Source organism: Coregonus lavaretus (assembly GCF_964263955.1).
Source record: "Coregonus lavaretus genome assembly, chromosome: 31".
NCBI lineage: Eukaryota > Metazoa > Chordata > Actinopteri > Salmoniformes > Salmonidae > Coregonus > Coregonus lavaretus.
Window position 1 is genome coordinate 7,817,678 of NC_140018.1, and position 12,842 is coordinate 7,830,519.

Genomic DNA, 12,842 nt, shown 5'->3' on the forward strand with positions numbered 1-12,842 from the left:
GATGTCCCAGATGTGCTCAATTGGATTCAGGTCTGGGGAACGGGCGGGCCAGTCCATAGCATCAATGCCTTCCTCTTGCAGGAACTGCTGACACACTCCAGCCACATGAGGTCTAGCATTGTCTTGCATTAGGAAGAACCCAGGGCCAACCGCACCAGCATATGGTCTCACAAGGGGTCTGAGGATCTCATCTCGGTACCTAATGGCAGTCAGGCTACCTCTGGCGAACAAATGGAGGGCTGTGCGGCCCTCCAAAGAAATGCCACCCCACACCATGACTGACCCACCGCCAAACCGGTCATGCTGGAGGATGTTGCAGGCAGCAGAATGTTCCCCACGGCGTCTCCAGACTCTGTCACGTCTGTCACATGTGCTCAGGGTGAACCTGCTTTCATCTGTGAAGAGCACAGGGCGCCAGTGGCGAATTTGCCAAACGTCCTGCACGGTGTTGGGCTGTAAGCACAACCCCCACCTGTGGACGTCGGGCCCTCATACCACCCTCATGGAGTCTGTTTCTGACCGTTTGAGCAGACACATGCACATTTGTGGCCTGCTGGAGGTCATTTTGCAGGGCTCTGGCAGTGCTCCTCCTGCTCCTCCTTACACAAAGGCAGAGGTAGCGGTCCTGCTGCTGGGTTGTTGCCCTCCTACGGCCTCCTCCACGTCTCCTGATGTACTGGCCTGTCTCCTGGTAGCACCTCCATGCTCTGGACACTACGCTGACAGACACAGCAAACCTTCTTGCCACAGCTCGCATTGATGTGCCATCCTGGATGAGCTGCACTACCTGAGCCACTTGTGTGGGTTGTAGACTCCGTCTCATGCTACCACTAGAGTGAAAGCACCGTCAGCATTCAAAAGTGACCAAAACATCAGCCAGGAAGCATAGGAACTGAGAAGTGGTCTGTGGTCACCACCTGCAAAACCAGTCCTTTATTGGGGGTGTCTTGCTAATTGCCTATAATTTCCACCTGTTGTCTATTCCATTTGCACAACAGCATGTGACATTTATTGTCAATCAGTGTCACGATCGTTGTAAGAGGCAGACCAAGGCGCAGCGTGATAGGCGTACATCTTTTAATGAGTACTTTACACCAACAACAAAACAACAAAACGATACGTGAAGTCTAAAGGTTCACTAACACAAACCTATACAGAACAAGATCCCACAATCAACTGTGCAAAACAGGCTGCCTAAGTATGGTTCCCAATCAGAGACAACGAGCAACAGCTGCCTCTGATCGGGAACCACCCTGGCCAACATAGATCTAAACGATCTAGACAGAAAACAAGGAACAACTAAACATAGGAACTAACACCCTGGCTCAACATTAAAGAGTCCCCAGAGCCAGGGCGTGACAATCAGTGTTGCTTCCTAAGTGGACAGTTTGATTTCACAGAAGTGTGATTGACTTGGAGTTACATTGTGTTGTTTAAGTGTTCCCTTTATTTTTTTGAGCAGTGTATTTTGATTTGTTTAACACCTTTTTGGTTACTACATGATTCCATATGTGTTATTTCATAGTTTTGATGTCTTCACTATTATTCTACAATGTAGTAAATAGTAAAAATAAAGAAAAACCCTTGAATGAGTATGTGTGTATATATGTGTGTGTATATGTGTGTGTGTGTGTATGTGTGTGTGTGTATTTATGTGTGTGTGTGTGTGTATATAATTTATGTGTATGTGTGTATATATATGTGTGTGTGTGTGTGTGTGTGTGTGTGTGTGTGTGTGAGTGTATGTGTGTGTGTGTATATATTTATATGTGTGTTTGTGTATGTCTATAGATGTGTGTGTGTGTGTGTGTGTGTGTGTATGTTTGTGTGTGTGTGTGTGTGTGTGTGTGTATACTGTATATATGGCTCTGACTGTTACTACCCAAAGCACAACACTGTGTTACCACTGAGTGACACAAATGACACATTCAGTTGATATCCAGGATATCTTACCATCACCCAAGTTCTTTTGAATTCACTGAGATGTATTCCCTTAGCTGGAGCCTCTGGGCAAGAAGACTGTCCAACTGTACTTTGATGATGGTATCCCTGTCAAATGCCCATCTAAGGTACAGTCTTATGGCTCAACATGTTTACAATTGTAGGAACTACAGAAGTACTGTGTCGTCTTCACGTTACTTCATACCGTTAACTGACTATATTTTGATCACTCTTGTGGGGTTTTACAGAGAAGAGTGCGATATGAACGTAGGTCAATTAATGAATATAAAGTGTTGATAGTATTACAGTGCCATCGGAAAGTATTCAGACCCCTTGACTTTTTCCACATTTTGTTACGTTACAGCCTTATTCTAAAATGTATTACATAGTTTTTTTTCCCCCTCATCAATCTACACCAAATACCCCATAATGATAAAGCAAAAACAGGTTTTTAGAAATTGTAGCAAATGTATTAAAAATAAAAAACTGAAATATCACATTTACATAAGTATTCAGACCCTTTACTCAGTACTTTGTTGAAGCAGCTTTGGCAGCAATGAACGCCTTGAGTCTTCTTGGGTATAACACTACAAGCTTGGCACACCTGTATATTAGGGAGTTTCTCCCATTCTTCTCTGCAGATCCTCTCAAGCTCTGTCAGGTTGGGGAGCGTCGCTGCACAGCTATTTTCAGGTCTCTCCAGAGATGTTCAATCGGGTTCAAGTACGGGCTCTGGCTGGGCCACTCAAGGACATTCAGAGACTTGTCCCGAAGCCACTCTTGCGTTGTCTTGGCTGTGTGCTTAGGGTCATTGTCCTGTTGGAAGGTGAACCTTTGCCCCAGTCTGAAGTCCTGAGCGCTCTGGAGCAGGTTTTCATCAAGGATCTCTCTGTACTTTGCTCTGTTCATCTTTCCCTTGATCCTGACTAGTCTTCCAGTCCCTGCCGCTGAGAAACATCCCCACAGCATGATGCTGCCACCACCATGCTTCACCGTAGGGATGGTGCCAGGTTTCCTCCAGACGTGACGCTTGGCATTCAGGCCAAAGAGTTCAATCTTGGTTTCATCAAACCAGAGAATCTTGTTTCTCATAGTCTGAGAGTCTTTAGGTGCCTTGTGGCAAACTCCAAGCGGGCTGTCATGTGCCTTTTACTGAGGAGTGGCTTCCGTCTAGCCACTCTACCATAAAGGCCTGACTGGTGGAGTGCTGCAGAGATGGTTGTCCTTCTGAAAGGTTCTCCCATCTCCACAGAGGACCTCTGGAGCTCTGTCAGAGTGACCATCGGGTTCTTGGTCACCTCCCTGACCAAGGCCCTTCTCCCCCGATTGCTCCGTTTGGCTGGGCGGCCAGCTCGAGGAAGAGTCTTGGTGGTTCCAAACTTCTTCCATTTAAGAATGATGGAGGCCACTGTGTTCTTAGGGACCTTCAAGGCTGGAGAAATGTTTTGGTACCCTTCCCCAGATCTGTGCCTCGACACAATCCTGTCTCTGAGCTCTACGGACAATTCCTTCGACTTCGTGGCTTGGTTTTTGCTCTGACATGCACTGTCACTTGAGGGACCTTATATAGACAGGTGTGTGCCTTTCCAAATCATGTCCAATCAATTGAATTTACCACAGGTGGACTCCAATCAAGTTGTAGAAACATCTCAAGGTTAATCAATGGGAACAGGATGCACTTGAACTCAATTTCGAGTCTCATAGAATCCTTATGTAAATAAGGTATTTCAATTTTTTGCTAAAATAAAATAAAAACAGTTTTTGCTTTGTCATTATGGGGTATTGTGTGTAGATTGATGAGGGAAAAAAGTAATTGAATACATTTTAGAATAAGGCTGTAACGTAACAAAATGTGGAAAAAGTCAAGGGGTCTGAATACTTTCCGGATTCACTCTATATGTTTAGCTTATGCAAATGTATCTCTGTCTTCCCCCAAGACCTCACCATTCGTGTGGACCTATGTCAACAGCAATTACACTTATGAGGAACCCGCCCCAACACCTCCACCAATCACGGTAGGCCACCCATCCAGGTTCAAATCGCTGTGCCTTCCAGTAAACATTTGACATGTGTGGATAAGGTGGACCAAGCTAATACTTTCAAGTGATAAAAGATAATGATAGCTGATATTACAGAACTGTGTTCATCATTAATTTAGGTAAGGTGGCATTGAATTGTCTTCATCATTAATTTAGGTATGGGGGCATTGAACTGTTTATCATTGATTTAGGTATGGTGGCATTGAACTGTGTTCATAATTAATTTAGGTATGGTGGCATTGAACTGTTTTAATCATTAATTTGGGTATGGTGGCATTGAACTGTTTTAATCATTAATTTGGGTATGGTGGCATTGAACTGTTTTCATCATTATTTAGGTATGGTGGCATTGAACTGTGTTCATAATTAATTTGGGTATGGTGGCATTGAACTGTGTTCATCATTAATTTAGATATGGTGGCATTGAACTGTTTTCATCATTATTTAGGTATGGTGGCCAGGGGCGGTGTGTTCAATAGGGCGATATGGGCGACGCACTGCCAAACGGGAAAAGGAAGGGATTTTTTTTCTAATCAATTATATCACGGCAACAGTAGTTATCAGTGTTGTAATCTAGACGTCTGATCTGCCACAGTGCCACACTGCCACTAAATGTCCAATCAGGCTAAAGTCGTGCTTCAAATGGCCCCCCCCCCCTTTTGGGGCGATTTCAGTCAGGTTGAAAATCGCCCAGAAGTCTGTCATAGACTCCCATGTAAAATCTATTTTTTTCAAATTTCAGAGCTTTCAATACAATCTCTATGGGTTTCTGAGGGCTTGCACTTACGCGCTTTCGTCATACGTAACGTAACCATGAACGTAACTAAGAAAAGAGCGGGTAGCAGCATCAATCAATTCACGTACTACTATCAAGATGGCTATAGCGTTCAGTGCAACTCGATTGTCTCTTTGAAAGAAGTTCACATCAAAGAGACAACCACAAAGTGCAGGAGCGCTTTTTTGAGTTCCTTCCCATCTCGGAATCAACCTCAGTCTCAATCGCCAGTGTGCTTTTGGAGAGACTGAACGGTCTTTTTGCCGACGACGTGAAAGTCAAACTCATTGCGCAAGCTTACGATGGAGCCAGTGTGATGAGGCGAGAGAAGGCAAAAGGTGCGTGAGCATTTCAAGAAAGGCCATTACGTGCATTGCTATGCGCATCAGCTGAATTTGATCATGCAGCAAGCTAAAAAGTAACTAGTAAACTAGTCCTCAGCATGCCTGATTTCAATGAGAAAGTCATTGACCGCTTTGCTGCATTGAAAGAGAGAAGAGAACAGTTTCAGTACAAGTAATGTAGCCTCTCTCTCTCTTTGTCCCTCCCTGTCTGTCTCTTTAACACACACACGCCCAAATCAGTTCACAGTTGATGTTGTTTAAAATAGTTATTTTTCACTTTAAAAAAAGTAAACAATTTTTTTTACAAATCTATACAATTGGCCAGAATATGGTTGTTCATATTTACAAAGCCATACAGATAGCTGTGTAATTCTGTTTTCAGGCAAAATGTCTATCACTGTTCATTTTCACAAATCTATACAAGAGGGCAGAATATGGAAGTCTATAAAAATTTCTTATTACCAATAACTTGCATCAATGTTTTCAGTAGCCTCTATCAAAAGCTCCTGCTTGCTCAGGTGCACATATTTCCAATTCAACCATGAGGCCTTTTTGAAGCAAGTAATGTGTATATCAGTATTGACTTATATGCTGCCCCTGTCTTCATGTTGTTGCTGGACATATCTTTTTTAAAATGTGTGTAGGTCACCTAAATCATCAGAAAAATTGCCCCCCCTGAGAATTTTTTCAGGAGCCGCCACTGATGGTGGCATTGAACTGTGTTCATCATTAATTTAGATATGGTGGCATTGAACTGTGTTCATCATTAATTTAGATATGGTGGCATTGAACTGTGTTCATCATTAATTTAGATATGGTGGCATTGAACTGTGTTCATCATTAATTTAGATATGGTGGCATTGAACTGTGTTCATCATTAATTTAGATATGGTGGCATTGAACTGTGTTCATCATTAATTTAGATATGGTGGCATTGATGAAGGAAATGTGTTAAAATACGGTCTCACTTTGATCTGCCTGCCTGCCTGCCTGCCTGCCTGTCTGTCTGTCTGTCTGTCTGTCTGTCTGTCTGTCTGTCTGTCTGTCTGTCTGTCTGTCTGCCTGCCTGCCTGCCTGTTTGCCTGTCTGTCTGTCTGTCTGTCTTCTCTCCCAGAACTGGGGAAGTGACTTCTCTTGTGGGGACCTGGCTCCATCCACCTCTGTGCCTACATCAGGTGAGAGTGAGTGTAGTAAGAGGTGACAAGGTTTCATAAGAGGAAGTGCATAACTAAGGGAAGGCCAATGACCTGCTTGCATGACATTTGTCCAACCCCCATACTAGACCAATCATGCTACATGTCTGAGATAGATGTCCGATCACACTACATGTCTGAGATAGATGTCCAATCACACTACATGTCTGAGATAGATGTCCAATCACACTACATGTCTGAGATAGATGTCCAATCACACTACATGTCTGAGATGGGTGTCGAAACCCAACAAATTATAGCAGTGTATGATGACTATGTTGTAACATTATGGACTATGGGAAGTGGAGTGTATTTCTTTTTATTGATCAATCTGTTCCTCTGTCCCCAGTTCATAAGCTGCGACCAGGAGACATCAAGGTGGTGGCAGCACTGGGAGACTCAAACACTGTAAGTGTGTGTGTGTGTGTGTGTGTGTGTGTGTGTGTGCGCACGTGCCTGCATGCGTGTAGAACAAAACAATCTTCATTTATTTATATTTTTAGTCATTTAGCAGACGCTCTTATCCAGAGCGACTTACAGGAGCAATTAGGGTTAAGTGCCTTGCTCAAGGGCACATCGACAGATTTTTCACCTAGTCGGCTCGGGGATTAGAACCAGCGACCTTTCGGTTACTGACACAACGCTCTTAACCACTAAGCTACCTGTGCTGATAGCAGGTTTTCTGACCTAATCATTTGTAATCAGGGAGTCGTTTAGCATTTGTGATAGCCCATTGGTGTTCAAAGTGATTGTGCAAGTCCAGTGTATTCATATTGATGTGTCAGCAGTATTTGCCTGTGTTTGATTTTATATTACCCTTTGTGCTGAGAGGACATATTCTTTACATGGTGGGTTGATCATGTTCCTTTGTTGTCATCTGTTTGCAGGCAGCAGTTGGAGCCAAGGCAAAGAACGTGTTGCAGCTCAACACGCAGTATAAAGGAGTGTCATGGAGGTACAGTGCATTCTGAAAGTATTCAGACCCCTTGACTTTTTCCACATTTTGTTACTTTACAGACGTATTCTAAAATTGATTAAATTGTTTTTCCCCCTCATCAATCTACACACAATACCCCATAATGACAAAGCAAAAACAGGTTTTTAGAAATGTTTGCAAATGTATTAAAAATAAAAAAATAAAGAATTACCTTATTTACATAAGTATTCAGATCCTTTGCTATGAGACTGACTCGAAATACTGTACATACATTCTGTAATGAATCATGCACCAACATAGTCTAAATGCATAGCATACACGTTATGGACCACTTGCAGAGCACAATGATACTGCCAGACTGCTTGAACACTGGTCAACAGTGAAATTGACTAAATGTGTGTGTATTTCTGCAGTATTGGAGGAGATCAGGCGCTGGACACTGTCACCACACTACCAAGTGAGACACTATTTCCTCTTGTCACTCTCATCCTATTGGCTCATCTTAACTGTCCATCAAAATGAGCCAAATTAGCCTTGATTTCACATATTACTATTTCTGTAACATTGTTGGAGAAAGGTTGCAATGAATACACACGAGGTTGGTGGCAATGACCGGAGCAGTATCAAATACATCAAACACATGGTTTCCATGTGTTTGATGCCATTCCATTTGCTCCGTTCCAGACATTATTAAGAGCTATTCTCCCCTCAGCAAGCTCCTGTGATTATGAATACCCAGTGCACATGATCTTGTGACAGTAGATTTTCAGCATTTACACATACATCCACAAGATGGCAGTCTCAACATATGATCTCATGACATTCCTCTGGAGTGCAGCCTCCTTGCAAAGAGGAAACATGGTTCATCCAGCTGGCAGCACTCTCTCTGTAATAAAGCTAAAATGGACCATTTGGTAATGAAACGTCTGTTTGCTTTACCAGAACGCCCCAATGCTTATTTTCCATCTCTACTTTTCTTTCTCTCTCTCAGACATCCTGAAGAAATTCAACCCTTCACTCTATGGCTTCTCCAAGGGTCAGGGCTTGCTGCAGAATAGTGGCTTCAACATGGCGGTGCCTGGTGCCAAGGCCTTGTGAGTAGAGAGTTAAGTTTCGACCTCTCTGTTCCCTCGTCCACTCACTGTCCTCTTTTTCCAGTCACTCTATTTCCCATCCTATTTTTTAAGTGTCATCCTTTCATTCCCGGCAGCTCTGGCTGCTTGCCTATCAACTCCCCATCAGTCTTCTCATTTGAACAAAGGCATTATAAACACTATGTTTTAACAAATGTTTATTTGTCTCTTCTAGTGATATCCCAGTCCAAGTCCAAGCTCTCATCAAGGCCATGAAAGATGACAAGGTGAGACTGGTTTATGTCCCAGAGCTCTATGGGCCCTGGTCAAAAGTAGTGCAAGCCTCTTCCAAGGGGACAGGGTGCCATTTGGGATGCAAGCCTCTTCCAAGGGGACAGGGTGTCATTTGGGATGCAAGCCTCTTCCAAGGGGACAGGGTGTCATTTGGGATGCAAGCCTCTTCCAAGGGGACAGGGTGTCATTTGGGATGCAAGCCTCTTCCAAGGGGACAGGGTGCCATTTGGGATGCAAGCCTCTTCCAAGGGGACAGGGTGTCATTTGGGATGCAAGCCTCTTCCATGACTCTGTAATTGTTATACTGGACTCAGTTTATAAGAATAATGACATATTGTTGTATAATGAGTGTATGATAATCTATAGCAATTTCTCTCTTCCTCTTTACACGCACACAGAAGGTGAATTTTGAACAGGATTGGAAGCTAGTGACCTTATTCGTTGGCTCCATGGATCTTTGTGATTATTGCATGGACCAGGTATGTATTCTTATCTTAAAGTCCAACAAACATTATTATAATTTGAATAGTGGTAGTGTTAAAAAATAGTGTTAAAAAAGTGTTATTTATGCTCTACTTTACACAGAACAACCTTACACCCAAGAACTACAGCGAGAATCTGATGTTGAGCCTGGACATGCTGTACAAAGAGGTTAGTGATGGAAGGCTTGGTAATGGAGATTTATTATAGATGAAAGCCTGTACTCACTCAACTAGGCTCATTTAAAGCCAAATATCATGCCATCTCCCTCCATCTTTCTCTAAGGTACCGAGGGTAATGGTCAATGTTGTGGAGGTTCTGGAGATGGATCCATTGAGGAGAGTGACTAAGGACGCTCTGGTCTGCACCCTCATGCAGAGGTTTGTATGAAACTCCCCATTTCCCCACAAAGACAGCAGCTACACCCACTGCATCATATGCCTGTAGAATGTGTATATTCACAGCGTTAGAGAATGTTTCCGCTCAAGTGTCTTTGTTTTGCACAGGAATGCTTGCCCCTGTTTTTTTTACCCTGAAGAGAACTCTCCTGAGCTTACAGAGGTTATTCGGATCAACCAGGAATACCAGGTATGGGCAGAGCAGGGTCTTAAAACAAAAACAAAAACTTTATTTAACTAGGCAAGTCAGTTAAGAACAAATTCTTATTTACAATGACGGCCTACCAAAAGGCTAAAGGCCTCCTGCGGGGACGGGGGCTGGGTTTCAAAATAAAAATATAGGACAAAGCACACATCACCACAAGAAACACGGTCTGAACACAGGAGGTTGGTGGCACCTTAATTGGGGAGGACGAGCTCATGGTAATGGCTGGAGTGGAATAGTATCATTCCATTTACTCCGTTCCAGCCCTTATTATGAGCCGTCTTCCCCTCAGCTGCCTCCACTGAGTCTGAACAACTGGGATTCTAACTCTATGAGGAATTGTCATGTGTTACTGGTATGGAAGGTCTTGGCCAATGTTCCAATGTGTGGAGATACATGAGTTCTACAGTTAAAGATACAGGCATTCAATGTGATCAGATCAATCCAACATAACTCTACAATACTTAACATTCTCTCTTTGTTCTCTCTACTCTCTCTATGCTTCTGTCCAGATCGAGACTGAGCGACTGGTCTCTGGGGGGCGCTATGATGGGCGAGAGGACTTCACTGTCGTTGTACAACCCTACTTACGAAACTCCTTTGTCCCTTTCATTGAGGTGAGTGTGGTTTAACTGCACACATGCGCGCACACACACACACACGCACGTATGTGAAGCACAGACACACACACACACACACACACACACACACACACACACACACACACACACATACACACACTGACACTGTTCTCTTGTCTCCACAGGATGGGAAGCCTGACTTGAGTTTCTTCTCTGTGGATTGTTTCCATGTCAGTGAGCGAGCACACGCTGAGATGGCCATCGCTCTCTGGAACAACATGGTGAGGACAGTCACTTAGAGAGTAGTCTGGTCCCAGATCTGTTTGTGCTGTCTTGCTGTAGATTGCCCCTGCGTTGTTTTGATCGGCTTACATGAGACCATAGGATCAGGGTTGCTGTTGATTTTTATTGTTTGTTAATGACAGGAAAAACGTCCATAAACAAATGCTGTGCTGTGCTGTCCTTATACGCCAAACTCCTCTGCAAACTCCAAGTATAAAATGAACAACAACAGGGGACATGAATAGCCATGCTAGCCCATTGACAACATAGCCTACAGTAGAAAGTACTGTAGCTAGATAACATGTGCAGCATTCACAAATCAACAGATAAATTACTGAAATACATGAATATCCCAATATATTGGTGGGAGACCATTATAATACACTGTCAGTAACCATATAAACATTATTATACGTGTTTTAACATATAGGATTGATTATGATTTTCATTGAACAATGTTTCAGTAATCTACCTCTTCCACATGGGTACAGTAGACAGGGAAGAGGTAAGGGGGCAGGATGTTTATGAGGGGGAATGCAGAAGGAGAAGGAAGTGTGCCACATTAAAAAGGGCACTGACAACAACAAAAGGAATGTACAGTAATATCAGGTATGGAACTATTCAGATTTAGTGTAATTATAAAACATGAAATTCAACACTTGTTACATTGCCAACTCCTATGGTCATTGTCAAGACAGCACCCACAGATCTGGGACCAGGCTGCATAGAGTGTACTCTGAAACATAACTCACAACACATGAGCTATGGCCATAGTATTTCATGTTTGTGTAGGTTTGTGATTTGACAGAGGTAGTGTTTTGTTTTTACAGTTGGAGCCAGTGGGTGGGAAGCAGGTCTACAACAACTTCACATATGACCGCACCAAAATCAACTGTCCTTTTGAGGTATGTTAACATGAACACAACATTTATTGTGTAAAAGTTTGGTTGCATTGGCTGACTCAACAGTGCATGTGGGTTGTTGAGTGTGTTGGTTGAGCAGCAGTCATATCACCTACTGAAAGCTACTTCTTACAATGTTGTAGAAGAAGATCTATTCTCATGTTAGTTTCCCTTAATCTGACATTTGCTCTCTCCTTTAGGATCAACCCTTCATCTTCACTAAGGTCAATAGCCTCCCGAGCCCACCTGTAAACCCCACCTCACCTGTCCCAAACCCTGGCACCACCACACCAAGCCCTGTGGCCCAGTGTGACTCCTCCATGCCTGTGTGGGTGCCCGTGGTGCTTGGTATCACTGGCTTACTGATCGGCTGGGGAATCACTTGGCTATTCATGTCCTGCAGAGAATGGCAGAGTAAGAGGAAAATGGTAGAGGGAGTGGTTGAGATGAAAGGAACTGGTTTCTAATGATATTCAATTCTAAGAGGGAGTTTGGAGATGGTCACAAAGGCTTGAATACAAACACACACGCATAAACGCACACACCTATGCATACACACACACACACACGAGTGTATGGCATTGTATCAAACATAAACATATTGTATATAAAGTATGTAATATATTTGCTAATTGTTTTGTAAATGCACACGGATTATGGCATATTTTCTTCCTATGAATAAGGTGTGTTTTGTACACCTTGCATTGCCTAAGAATGTACCATTTTCCTTTGTATTTAAACAATAAACATTGTTGATGAACATTCCATTCAGCAACAGATAAATAAATACTTTCTTGTAGAGATTCTATTCCATATGTCTGAGTGTGAAAATACAGCTTCAAAATAATTTACGTGGCATGGACAATAGCTTAGTATTAACCAAAACCAAAACCAAAACATTTTCAGTAACTATGTAATCTGGTATTTCAATTGCATTAGGTGAACCCCTATGAATTACCAGGATGAAAAGGTCAACGTAATCCAAGCCCATTGCAATAGAAATGGGAACGAACCATTGTCATGTTGGGGGCAAGTGTGTGTATTTCATTGAGGGGACACAAGTAGTCTCACCCGTTCTTATTATACCTCAGTAGTCTCACCATTTTAATATTTGACAGAGCCACAGACAAAAGGGAGAGTTATCAGTATCTGTGATAGCACTATGAGGGTCACAATAAAAGTAATGGACTGGTTATATCACCGAATTATGTTGTTAACTTTGAATTGACTGTGTCTGCAAGCAGGTCAGCTTCCATGTAAGGTAAAGCAACCAGCAAAAGCCTTTGTTCGCTCAGATACAAAGAACAACTCTAGTTAGCTGGTTAGTGGTTACAAATCTTTGCCAAAAGACAGAACCCCTGATTGAACCAAAATAAACGGTGTAGTTTGTGTAGTAGT

At 42.9% G+C, this 12,842-nt stretch overlaps 1 pseudogene across 1 annotated transcript in view; it reads left to right on the top strand.

Moving 5' to 3' along the window:
- Nucleotides 1-11,915, top strand: part of LOC311106952 (phospholipase B1, membrane-associated-like) — a 28,538-nt pseudogene extending 16,623 nt beyond the window's left edge. Inside the window, exons 27-42 of the transcript in view lie at nucleotides 1,998-2,069; nucleotides 3,879-3,956; nucleotides 6,214-6,274; nucleotides 6,642-6,700; nucleotides 7,180-7,247; nucleotides 7,643-7,686; nucleotides 8,221-8,323; nucleotides 8,538-8,589; nucleotides 8,995-9,075; nucleotides 9,182-9,247; nucleotides 9,362-9,456; nucleotides 9,583-9,664; nucleotides 10,192-10,296; nucleotides 10,446-10,541; nucleotides 11,373-11,447; nucleotides 11,645-11,915. The product of the transcript in view is annotated as a phospholipase B1, membrane-associated-like (transcript). The remainder of the gene's footprint in view (nucleotides 1-1,997; nucleotides 2,070-3,878; nucleotides 3,957-6,213; nucleotides 6,275-6,641; nucleotides 6,701-7,179; nucleotides 7,248-7,642; nucleotides 7,687-8,220; nucleotides 8,324-8,537; nucleotides 8,590-8,994; nucleotides 9,076-9,181; nucleotides 9,248-9,361; nucleotides 9,457-9,582; nucleotides 9,665-10,191; nucleotides 10,297-10,445; nucleotides 10,542-11,372; nucleotides 11,448-11,644) is intronic.
- Nucleotides 11,916-12,842: the final 927 nt, after the last annotated feature.